The following is an 11,676-nucleotide window of genomic DNA, read 5'->3' as shown; positions in this document are numbered from 1 at the left end:
TCAACTTTGAGACAAGGCTGGCTGGGAAGGCGTTATCTTCATAGTTGCAGGCATCAATTCCTTTATCTCAGGGCTCTGTGTCATAGAACGGGTATCAATCAAAATCGCGAACTTGCTATATCTGTGCCGGTCCGATTTTTTTTTCACACCAGGCTTTTGATTCGGCCGCGTGTAATGTTGAAATAGAGATTCGTAAAGCTTGTCAGGTTCCATTCGCCGCCCTATGACATGATAAAGCTCTACAGTGACAAGCTTTATGTTGTGTGTTCTAATAGTTTGTGTTCTGTCACTAAAATGTAATTTCTGGTTGTATTCCTAGAATCATGTCTAATGTTATATGTTGACAAGTCGGTTTTATTCTATGATACAATTCATGTACATGTATAAACTACAACATTGCATAATAACACAATGCAACGTGTTGACAATGATTAGCTGATACATTTTTTAATTTTTAACTGACGCTAGGGAGAAGAAAAAAATGAGAAGAAATTATGAAATATCAAAAGTTGCAGTCATTGTCCCTTTCGACAATTACGAGTTTTAGATTTGCAATATTTTTACACTATAAACATGGACATTTTAATACCACTATTGAGGGAGTGGGGTCATGCGTGTGCGAGGAACAGCATACTAGTACGGTACAGGGGGTGTATTCCAGAGTCATCTTCCCTTCCTAAGCGATTATTATGCTGACTCACGGAGGGACCGGACCGTGGCGAACGATGTATAATATACTGCACGAAGAGACAATGTCGTCACCATCTACGTACTATGCAGCGTAGACCATAGAAAACGAGGGTCTTGGCATGAATAAGTCTACAGTTCAGTTCAATACTGTGTTAAGGAATGGAATGGAAAGTTGATCGAATCAGCCGCAGTATATTCATGTCTATGGATTGCCGATACGCTCATATTATCTCTTGACTTATACAATAAATCCGCGGGCTAGTGTCTTTGTGCGGACGGTGTCTGGCCATCTTATGGACAGGCTGCCTAAGTAATTAAGTAACCCCGGCAAAAACCGCTAATTGATCCAGCAGGAATTAGCAAAGGTCGTACACACTTTTCTGATGTTGTTACTTTCGCTGTTTCCGGTCTAACCGACACTGCCAGCGGAAAGGTCGTTGATCGACTGTCAGTGAGTGGTAGGAGCTGCGAATGGCTTATAAACTGTCACTGTGATCTATGCGACAGAAACCAAACCAACTGTGACAATGTTCCGCCTACCCAAGTCAATTGAAACCCGTGTGCGTCAACATACAGGCTACAGTAGCAATGATAGTATTACCCAATAACGAGTCAGTGACGTGAAACAACAACAACAGATCGATATTGGGGCATCAAAACGAGCACAATTAACGGCAGGGGGGGGGGGGGTGGAAGAGAAAATATGTGGTGCAAAAATTTTTTACAGGCCCCCCCCCCCTAACACCAGCAAAATTTTTAGTGGCCCCCCCATCACCGGCAACAAAATTTTTGTGGCCCCCCCCCCCCCCAAAAAAAAAAAATTACATAGGTACAAAGTTGTACACATATATATAATCCTTATAACTTTTAATATATGCTTTAGTGAAAACAACATTCTTGCATTCTTGAAATAAATAATAAACAAATAAATATATAAATAATAAACAAAATAACATATGTTCAAGCTTTACTACTTGTAACACCTACAGCTAGCTTATAGAACAGGAATGCCTGTCAGTACCATGTGAAATTAGCATTCACATGGCTAGTTGGCATGGCTAAATGCATGTGCATAGGGAATAGGCAGTTAGGCAGTACACATTCATTTCAGCTAGCCATTCACATAAATGTGAACGAATGGTTATTTTGAATAACGAATGGTTATTTTGAACTGTTCACATGTATGTGAACGAATGGTTATTTTGAATGCACATATGAATGACAGGGTCATCCTGGCAGAAAAAGAGCACCATGAAAAGTACTGATTTGACACCAGATTTTACTTTATTGATGTTGCTGTTACGAATTTGGTAAACATTGTTACATTTGCATGTTTGCAAGGTGTAAGCAAATATCAAATAAGTGAAATCAAATTCCAGTGAAATCAAGTACTTTTTACACAGGCTCTTTTAGTGTACATGTATTATATGATACAATTGGTTGGAGATGTAATTTAACCATATTTGGCCTAAAACTAAGACAGGCCAAACAGAGTTAAAAGCAACTCAGACTCACCTGATCACAGCAAACACAAGCAGACTCACCTTTCCAAACGTTCAAAATAAAAAGCACAAAATATATCTGTAAGTCTGATGACCAATTTAATAAATTTTTGGCTTCAACAAATTTCATAGACACAGTGAAAAGTGATTTAGTCAAAGATTAGTTTTTAAAAGAGTTCATTTAACTCTGGCCAAGTCTCGTCTTTCATGTCCTATTTTGTTTTGAAATTTGACATTGAAGACTTCTTTACGTAAGTCATGGTTATTCTTGCCGAATTTTTCTTGGGCCTTGGCTGATATGCACACTGAAATGAACAGAAAGAAGAGAATGAACTTAGCAACATTTATTAAGACAACAACTTTACAATATAGTTTCAGAACATGTGTGTGATTTGTTACATACACATAGAGGAATTTTTTACACGCATCTTTGCGAGTGCAAAATTAACACATTAAAAGTGTAACATATCTAGAAATGTATTGGGCTTGTGTACGTTGTATTGACTGGACTAGTTGTTGCCACTGGCCCTCAAGCTCAGGTTAAAAATGTCGGGCCATATACAAAACCAAGCTTCCCAGGAAAACATCAATGTGCAGAGAAAAGCCTCTCTATAAGGCATACTAATTTCGTAATTGCCCTTTATAAATATGCATTTCACATACTTACCGGATCAATGGAAAATTATCGTCCACCACGGCGACTTGCTATCTCGGTCACTGCATCCAACAATGTCGCGGGGAAATATACCGTCATGCCCACCGAAACATACATAGACCTAACTCACTTGCTGTTTTGACTAAAATGTGTCGTCACTGGGGGAAGAAATGACTGAGAAATCAGCCATAATTCGTAAGATTCAGCTGAAGATTTGAACAGCCGTTAATACTTGAAAAAACTATGCGTTATCTCATTTGAGAGATGCAACGTATAATGTGTCCGATAACGATCGCGTGGGAACACAAAGCATTGGTCAAATTCGAAAGGTCAAGGGTCGTGACCGTCGCAAAATTTTGACATTTCAAGTACGCGTAAACTGTTCTTTTAGATTTTTCTAATAAGCAAAAAATGACTTTATATGAAGAGATCAGTTAAAATACGGAAGTCCAGCACACTAAGCCAGCACACTAAGTGAACCCCGTTGCAATACTGATCGGCCTTGTTAAATTCCAGCATACCATTTACGGGACCCTTACGTTCATACCCTGTCCACTCTCGGAAACGCAACTCTTTCCAAAGTCACGACATCATACATCGTCAGAACCGTTAGTCGATCCGGCTCGATTTTTGAACGGTTTGGGGATGAACAGTACCTGTACTGCGTTTCCATTAAGTTTTATGTAAGTTGTAATCGCGAAAGTTTTACAATGGCAGATGCAGAACCGTCGCAAGTGTGTTCGTCGTTGTGTGATGATCTGACAAAATTTATTGACAGATCCAACCATATACGTCTGAAAATGTGAGTACCTTTCAATAGAATGCAGGTTCCGATCATATTGAATATTTAGCGGTGAACATGTGTTAATTATTTCACATTTTGAAAATAAAAATAAACGATGTTTAAAATTTGATCTGTGCTGATTTAATTTACTACTCACAGACGTTCGCAGCCATCTGCATTACTTCCCTCTTGTCATATTCATTGGTTTATGCTGAAAATCCTGGTCTCTTTTTTTTGAATGGAGATGAATTAAATTAATTCTAACTATATTTAAGGGATAGTCTGTAACTTCATAATTTTGGCAGAAATTTTGTTCTTCGTACATCGACTACAGGTTTTTCTCTCTTTTCAAAATCATGTTAGCCAGTATTGCAAATGTTATTCTATTTTCTAAAACACGTTCAAATGTCCAGTGTTCACAACCTGTATTATGTACAGTCAGCATTGTTATTGTTGGTAAACACATTTTGGTCTGGACTAAACTTTAATTGAACACAATAACACGTGGACTTTTATAATATACATGCACACAAGTGTATGTTGGTTGTATTGATAATATCAACGAGCTAATTCAACTTAAATTTGTGAACCAATAAAGTAAGTGCAGTTGATACATAACAAAAATATTAACAAAATCAAAAACTTACAGCTTTACACTGTCACTTTAAAATGGCAAACCGTTGCTTCTGTATCCACTAAATATTTATGTCTGAGAACAATTTAACTGGTAACCAGTGCATGTGACCCATGTGACATTTCTATAGTGCAAACATGAGTAATTTCACCTGAAAAACTTAACTCAAGTAAAAACAACTCTACACATGAGTGCTGCCTAATTTATTTAAATTAAATAGACAATAGGGATATGAAAACATGAGAATTGACAAACAAGTCAGTCCTTGGAGTTTATTAATGCATGTCTAAATTTTTACTGCCACATGTGTAAGCTACCATTCAATCCATTGACAATCTTCCCTTCTGTCATGAATTCAATAGGACTGCTAATGAATGGTTACTTCACATGGCTGAGCCTGATTTCACATGCATAGCTTGTGATTAATGTTCAAATTTTAACATGTCGTATTTCCAATACTGGCATGTGGCAGGTTAGGCTGCTATGGACTGCCTTTTTCCCTCAAATAGCCATGCCACCTGTTCCACACAGTTATGTGGACTGGCTAATAGGCAGTTCAGTTTTGTAAGGGAATATACTTTTCAGTATTGTGTTGTGCTATTTTAATCATAATATTGCTGATTTTACACAGAACAACTGCATTGTGAGGTTCAAGACTTGGTATTTCATCATGCTACAAGAAGTTTAACAAGGAACTCCAGCTTCAACAAGGAACAAAAATGCTGAAAAATATTCTCTGTCTGTCATGGTGTAAAAAAGTTTGGTGGCCCACCCCTTACCTTCCTTGGAATTTTCATGGCCCACCCCAAGAACACTCATTTTTTTTCGTGCCCCCCCCCCCTTTTCTCTTCCCGCCCCCCCCCCCCTGCCGTTAATTGTGCTCGGTCCCTTGGGGCATCAAAACAAGGTCCGAAGGCTCAACTCTGGCCACAAAAATCCTTTCTCTTCATGTTGTTGATATGTACGTCAAAACCTCGCAACAATAACTACCACTGGTAATAAACATTGGTCAAGTAAACACTCGGTGTATGTTTTTGAATCAGCACAGAGCATATTGTGATATACAATGGATTACCAGGTAAATCGCCTTTTCAACCCCGTTGCGTGTTGTGAATGATCTCGCTATGGCCAAGTTAAGTACGGGCATAGACCCTAGTTCTAGGGTCTGCAATACAAGCTGAAATGAGTGATTGTCGAGATTTTGGATACACGGCCTTATTAGCAGCGAGACAATGCATTTCCGGTGTCAATGGTGAAAAAGATCCTTAATTGCGGCACTGAACCGAGAGTACATACACCGCAGGCCAAATAAATCGAATTTTTAACCGTAATTGTTCTACATACGTGTCGTAGGGGTCTTGACCTGCGTTGACCCAACTTAATCTTGCCGTGTTTTGTTGCGGTCGGCCTATCAATGGATTTCCTTTCTTAATATAGTATGAGCTGCTTAACTTTCAGTTGTTTGTGCTTTCATACAATATGTATTAACGAGTATATTATTACTTTCCCTGTGGTTGTCTTTGTGGCAACGGGTTCAAAGGTCATTGACCGAGCAGGCAGTGGCTTCCCGGGCAGGTGTGTTATAATTTGTTTGTCCGATTTTGGATAAAACTTTCCCTGATATAGAGTCCATTGACGATTGTTATCCAGGAAGCAAAAACTTAAGCTCAGGCCAAGTTACAAAAAATATGTAACCCTACCTACGGTACCATATTTAAAAACCTCCTACCCTAACTTTTCGTCGCATTTTCAGAATTACGCATAATTTTGCCAATGTTTTCTGGTTGTTGATGGCGTGGGCCACTTCCTAATAAAATTAAAAAAAATCCCGACCGACCTAACTTATTGCATTGGGGCATGTGAACGGAAACACGGTATCTTATGCCACAGTATCTTTAAGTCTGAATGTTGTCACGCATTATAGTCGAATGAAGACCTAGCTCACAACTGACGATGGCAAGAATATGGTATTTTGAGTGGTACGTTCATGACGCGATGCGTCTCCGAGCTCCATTGCCAAAACATTTCTGCGATTAAGTAGGCTCGCCGTGTTTTGTTTTTATCCGCCTATCCGTAGCTTTCCTGTCTAAATGTGGACTACTTCACTTTTAATTGCGCAATTACCATGATTACATAAACTATCTATTGACAAGTAGATCATTACTTGTACTTTCCGTGCAGCCCTCTTTGCGGCAACGGGTTCAAAGGTCATTGACCGAGCAGTCAGTGGCTTTCCCGGCCGGGTGTAGCTGTATAGCATTTGGTTCGTCTGTTTTATCACATTAATTTTCCTGGTGTAGAGTCAGTTGACGATGGATTGTATAAGCAGCTAACCAAGACTCTAGCTCACTGTCTTTGAGTCTGAACTTTCCTGGCATTATTGTCGAATAAAAACACCTTACATATTTAACACGGTGTGTTTACAACCCGTACATTAGACGGGGCACTGTCTATGTTTACACAAAGCTTATAATTGACCAAGGCAATAATGCCAAAACATATCTGCGAGCAGATAAGGTAATAACTGAATGCGTGAAATATAACTGTAAAAACACACACAGGTAAAACACAAACAGTATGGGGTAACATATATATTACGCGTGTTCGTAAACCGCAGTTACGTGTGGTTCGATACATGCATAGCGGCCGCCGCGTCGTATGCATAGAAAATATTTTTCTATGCATACCACGCGGCGGCCGCTATGTATCCGAACCACATGTAACTGTGGTTTAAACGGCATCTTTCTGTCAGCGTGTATCTGTGTACAAGTCTTTATGTCTGTCTATCCGTCGCCGTATGTGTTTCATGTAATTTCTGTGTATTAGTGGACGGGTGGGTTGATGGTCAGATGATCGGATGGTGAGGGGGGTTGAGATGTATTGACATGTTTGGATGGGGAACATCAACTGGCGCCAATAGCTAAATGTATCCCCTTAAGACTTCAAAGATTTTGTGATATCGTTCGCTGTCGTCTTACAGCTGTACTACCTATTTTATTGCTGAATTTGAAAATGGCAGGAAAACCTTGGATGGGAGAGAATTTTATGTGTAAGTCTTAGGTTTGTAAAGAACTATTAACTCAACTCAGGACTGAGTCGGTACCGCTGTATTCCTTCCATGGTCTTTGTGTCCGTATAGATGTACAATCTTCGTATGAGTTCCTCTTCTGCATTTACCGTAACTCTAGAACAAGAAGTAAAGTTAATCTTTGGTTACATCCCAGAATATTGGATTTCAAAAGGTGTTCGACCCTTGACTTTGGAAGGCGATAGGCCTAACCTTCACTGATCACAATCTCTGTATTTGTTTCACTTCTCCATTTACCGTATTAGAAAAAGAGGTCAAGTTTATCTGTGGTTTCATTCCGGAATGTTGAATTTCAAAAGGCGTTCGACCATTGACTTGGGAAGGCGATAGGCCTAACTTCACTGAAATTGATTGGTAGCTTGAGTACATTATTATCGACACCATTTCAATGAATTATGAGCAAGTCGTTTAAGACAAACGCGTAAACTATCCTTCCGACGTCACTGTAAATGTCACGAAATGGGAAGTTGGAATAATTTCGTCTTTAGTGTATTGGCATATGATCACCTTGCTGATAAGAATCACACCATCAAATTGTGCTGTTTGTAGACTTTATGTGAATATAACCACAGAAAATGTGTAAAGTACCACTTGCGGTGGGCGGTCTAGTTCTGATCGTCACTTTTTTGGCCACAGATTTCTAGGGTAAGTTTGAAAAGATTTATACTCGATAGCCGATGAGGGCGCTCCTTTGAATTCAAACTTGCAGCGTCATTCGATTATTTATTGCCCAGTTGTTGTTTATGACGTCTTCGGAGAATTACTTTGAACTGGCAAAACATATGTAAGGTCGTGAGTCAATCTCATAAAATCATATGTAGAGTTGGCATACGTAGAGAGGCGACTGTCACGCACAGGCGCTCGTTAGCTGGGTAGTCTGCAAAATTGATCGATTTTCTGGTCGATTTATCGATCCCGTACACGACTCCGACATGCCTGTCACTGCAACCTTCGAGACTACCCAGCTAGCGAGCGCCTGTGCTATCACGTGACGAGAACAGCAAAGAATACGCAAAGATGGAAACCGCCATTTCTACATCTGGTTTTAATCTGGTTGATTCGCGAGGGACAGGCAATATAACGTAAAGACATGAAATTGTTATTTTTTCGGAATATCTGACCAGCTTGAGCCGAAATGTCATCCACTTGAATTATGTTATACTGATCCAGTTTGATAAGGGTTCCATGAAAAACTTGTTCAGGGGCGGGATAAACCAAAGGAATATTTGTTAAATGATGTACTAGGTACTCATACAAGAAAGAACTCATGCAGGGCCTCGTCATAAGTCATCCTTTGCGCATTTTCCAGTTTTCTATCAGTATTTTTGTGTGTGTGTGTGTTGTTTTTTTTTGTGTTTTTTTTTTGACGGGGGAGAGGTTCAGTTCAGCGTAGAATATTTCACCCAAAGGCAAAGTTTCAATCTACTTTTTGTCGATCTAAATGTCGGACACCGTAGGGAGTTATTTTTTATTAGTAGCACATATTGACTCTGTTTGGTAAATTCAGTCTTTCGTAGTAAAGGAGAAATAATTGAATATGAACTCACATATTGCCATATTTTTAGCCTAAACATGGATCTAAAATAATTTTATTTCAGTTTTCTTGCTAAATTATACATAATTACAAATCTTGAATTGATCGTATTTGTGGATGATTAAGAGGGCATCGTTAGAACTGCGCTCAAAGGTTCATATTCAAACACAATACTTAAAGTGACTTATGTTTGTAAAGTGAAATATGTATGTAGCCACTTGGACGTAAATTGTCAGTGAAACGTAAAGCACCGACCCGAAAGAAGATGAGGGCGCTGTTGCCAGCAACATGCCAATACCTACAGTGCTTGGTTGTTGTCGGAGCGATGGGAGCTCCCTCAACTACCTGTACATACACGCATATACACTCTGTGTGAACGGGAGATGGAAATACGTACCACGAACAATAAAAAAATTTCTTAGCTAATGGTTAGGTAGGAATGTACTAGAAAGAAAAGTAAGGATGTCCGGAAAAATCGATAGTTCAAAAGTCCATTTGATCTATAACGTTTGTCATCTGTAGCGAGTTAAATTCTGGTGATAAGCTATGTAGTATGATGTAACATTTCACACAATAATCCTTATTTTCACTAACATAACATTTGTCATCTTGGTACAATGCTAATTGTTTCCCCATGTGGTAAGACAACAACTTGACATTGTGGTTTACGTAAATGACTTACACTGTACCTAGTTGTCTGTCACATTGCACTTGTAACTTTATACGCTGACGATACAAACTTTTAATTCGCAGAAATTAATGACATTTCTAACATATTACAAGGGATTCTTGTCTTGGTGAGGAGTTGGCCATTTGCTGATAGCTTAAGCCTTCATATCAGGAATACAAAAATGTATGATTGTTTGCAGCAGACAAAAAGATACTACCAACTTAGAACCCAGTCTGGACAATCTAGCCATCGATCAAGTTGATAGTCTTGATTATCTGGGTGCTCATATAGACAAAAACTTGAATTTTGAGACACATAAAAATAATATAGTTAACAGGATTAATAGGACACGTGGTGTCCTCACGAGAATAGCTCCAATGGTACCACTTCATATTTGAACTATCTTATACAATACACTAGTTCTTCCCTACCTTGACTATTGTAATACTGTTTGGTCTCATTGTAGTGAGGCCAATATTTTGCAACAGCAGAGGCTGTAAAACCGTGGTATGAGTATCATATTGAAGTGTCACTACAGAACACACAGTGTAGATATGCTTAATAAAGTGGATGTCAGTGAAACAGAGCTTTTACTTTTCTAAATGTGTTTTGTTGTATAAGATTAATAAACATCTAATTCCTCCCTATATAAACATATCCACTAGAATAGATCAAATCCATAATTATAGAAGTAGTACGTTACTAGGACAAGTGACGGAGGAGATAAGTTATCACAATGACTGCCATAGAAACTCCTTGAAATACATGGCAACGAATGTTTGAATATGATTCCCACTTGTATAAGAGAGCTGGAATCTCTGAATGGTTTTAAAGGGGCAATGTACCAGCCATGTTTTTCATGTTTTGTAATGTTGTTTTGTATTCGATTTTTACATATACAGTCTTTTTCTTAACCTTAGCGCTGTTAGTCTTTCTCTCAGTTAAGAGTATTTTTGTATGTTTTTCCTTAATTTTATGTTCTTTCAGAGATGATATTTTAGGGCTCCATGAAAAACAGCCACTACTGAAAGGCTGATTGGATTCCAATACAGAATAAGTAATTCCACTATGATGATTCAATTTTACTCCAATGAAGGGGTGGGGGTTGGGGCTACTTATACTTTTTGATGCATCGCAGTCCAGATTTGTTTTCTCGGAGGGATTCAAGTTGCTTTTATCGCTGTTAAACTATGATATTTTTTATGATAATAAAATTTAGATTGTTTGCAATATAACACAATAATGATCTAATAACAACGCTGCCTAACTTCTTTTGTGACATTATGGGAAACTGCTCGAAATTTTTGTACTTGATGGGACTTCGGTTGGATTAAATTCGCCGCGCGGTCATTCGCACCAGTTTTGTGACAGGAAGAGTCAAAGACCAATACATAACGCGTCATACCGTCTCGTGACACTCTTTATCTTGTCGTGAAATGTCGCCTTGATTGCACTTCCACCGGCCACTTTTAAAATCTCTCGTTAATGTCATTCAACTGAGATTTATTTACGTTCGTTTGATTTTATGGTGGCACAAACATCTTAACGTCGGTCACCGACGCGGAACAGACGCCACAACAATTGAAAGAGCAATGAGAAGGTTACCGACAGACTCACGATTTGGAATGCTCAGGCTCCATCAAATTTGAGAGCGTTATCTCCATAGCTAAAGGCAGCAATTCCTTTATTTCGGGGGCTCTGTATCACAGAGTGGGTAACAATCGTTGGTACAATCGTTCTATCGTACATGCGATATCTCGTGCCGGTCCCATTTTTTCACGCCAGCCTTTTGATATGTGTAATAAAATTCGGGAAGCTGGTCAGTTTTCATGAGCTCCTATGATATGGTAAGGCTCTACAGTGCCTAGCTTTATATTTTATGCTCTAATAGTTTTTCTGTCTTTGAAATGTAGTTTCTGGTTTTATTCTCAGAATCTTGTCGAAATGACCGGTAAGCTTATTTACATTCTTCAACACGGCATGTACATATATAATTTCTAATATTATGTCAACAAGACAGTTTTAGTCCATGACACAATTCATTTATGACAACAAAATTAGGTATTAACTCGATGCGACGTATTGACAATGCTTCGGTAATATTTTTTTTTTATTTCCA

The 11,676-nt window shown here is 38.7% G+C and overlaps 1 long non-coding RNA gene across 1 annotated transcript; it reads right to left on the bottom strand.

Annotated features, from left to right (window-relative positions):
* Positions 1 to 2,272: 2,272 nt before the first annotated feature.
* LOC139138509 (uncharacterized) lies at positions 2,273 to 3,339 on the bottom strand. Its single transcript, XR_011553628.1, has 2 exons — positions 2,860 to 3,339; positions 2,273 to 2,497 (listed from the first exon to the last, which is right to left on the bottom strand). It is a non-coding gene; the product is annotated as an uncharacterized lncRNA (long non-coding RNA).
* Between the last annotated feature and the right edge of the window lie 8,337 nt (positions 3,340 to 11,676).

Source organism: Ptychodera flava, chromosome 8 (assembly GCF_041260155.1).
Source record: "Ptychodera flava strain L36383 chromosome 8, AS_Pfla_20210202, whole genome shotgun sequence".
Classification (NCBI taxonomy): Eukaryota; Metazoa; Hemichordata; class Enteropneusta; family Ptychoderidae; genus Ptychodera; species Ptychodera flava.
Note: the sequence above shows the minus strand (reverse complement) of the source record. Positions and strands in the feature narration are given on the sequence as shown.